Source organism: Nematolebias whitei, chromosome 17 (genome assembly GCF_014905685.2).
Source record: "Nematolebias whitei isolate Nwh7 chromosome 17, NemWhi1, whole genome shotgun sequence".
NCBI classification, from domain to species: Eukaryota; Metazoa; Chordata; class Actinopteri; order Cyprinodontiformes; family Rivulidae; genus Nematolebias; species Nematolebias whitei.
Window position 1 is genome coordinate 1,145,550 of NC_056514.1, and position 1,799 is coordinate 1,147,348.

The following is a 1,799-nucleotide window of genomic DNA, read 5'->3' on the forward strand; positions in this document are numbered from 1 at the left end:
GCTTGTGAGGAGAAACTAGCTACAGCTACAAACCAGATTTCTGAAATCGGGCGAGCTGGTCTGAGACTCAGAGACGAACAGTATCAGGGCCCGGGTCAGCCACAACCACCCCAGATAGACCTGCACCGATATGTACCTCTTCCTCCTGACACTATGCCATCACCCCCACCCCCATTATGGGCAGTAGGGACCGACCTACACCAATATGTACCTCTTCCTCCTGACACCATGCAGCCACCTCCACCCCTATCACGGGTGGTAGGGACAGACCTGCACCGATATGCACCTCTTCCTCCCAACCCTTATCAGCCACCCCCACCCCCATCTTGGGCGGTAGGGGCAGTCCTTGACCAATCTGCACCATCACACACACAAGAGAGACCGTTGATACTGTCTCCTTCAATGGATGACTTGCAGAAAATCTCAAAATATGTACAACGTTTTGTACCAGGACCGATGGGATCATCTGGAACATAAGCGTACCTCAAAGATCTGGAGTTCAGATTGAGATCTTATCCTAATGCTACCGTAGAGGATAAGATCAGTCTGATACGGCTCACTTCGGACAGAGAGGTGTTCACCTTCATCGAGCGTCTACCAGATGCAATGAGAAGGAATTACAACCTTCTGTGTGAAGCTTTGATCAGAGAATACGACTCCTGCACGGGACCTGCTGGTTTCCCAGCTGCAGACAAGGTCACGCAAGGTAAAACTGAACATCCAAAAGTTTATTACAAAATAATCTTCCAAGCTTATTTTGGTAACAGAAATGAAACCGGAATGGAGGAAGAAGAAGGTTTTAAATTTGTTTTCAGCAAAAATCTCCACACTGATTTTAAAAGATCAGTACAAATGATGGCAAATTTCAGAGAAAAATCCATCAATGAGATTAAACAGTGTGCTGTGAATGTGTTTGAGGCATGTTCTCATGCTAAGACACCCATAGAAGTGTTTCCTGGTGTAAAGGTTAAACCCCTCTATCTAGAACTGGAAGGACGGCGTGCCTCGCCGCCTCCTCCTAAAAAAGGCGAGAAAAAACAGTCTGTTCAAATTAACAAACCGCGTCATGAAGGTGCACATTGGGACAAAAAAGTTCCTCTTTCAGAAGATGAGCGTGATTATCGTAAATGGGGTGTGCGTAGGACGCAAAGATATGGGATCCAAGAGGACCCATATTATCAGGGGGAGTCCGAAAAGGAACCCCCAAAAGACGTACCTAACCCTACCCCACCTCGGACGAAACGAACCAAGGCGATAAGATCACAAAGGTTCCAGAAACAAGGCCCTACACCTCTGAGCTCGGAAGAGACAGAGAAAATACGCAGGTTGTTAGAAACCTTGAAACACGCTGAAATGGGATACCGACCTGGAGCACTGTGTGGTGATGTGATCGCTACTAAATCTGAAGGCGCGAATGACAACATTACAGATGTTGGTGGAACACACCAAGACATTGCTGTTGTTGCCTCCAACAACCCCTCATCGGACGAAGGGGGGGTAAACTCACACAAACGATGATGAGTCATCGCAAGCTGAACACTCAGAACCTGATTTTCATGATGTTGAACTAGGCATTCCAGTTCTGGGAGGACTCCCAGATAATCTGGTACCGAGTCAAGAAACTGGGCCAGTATGGTTCACAAAACCAACACAGGCCATAGCTCTTTTCTCAACCAATGACGTCGACCAAGGGCCTCAAACCTATGGTGTCTTACCCATAGACAGGTCCGATGACTCAGAAAAGGATTCGTTGGAGCTCCCCACGGAGCAAGAACCCTTAACAGTCTCATCACAGATTG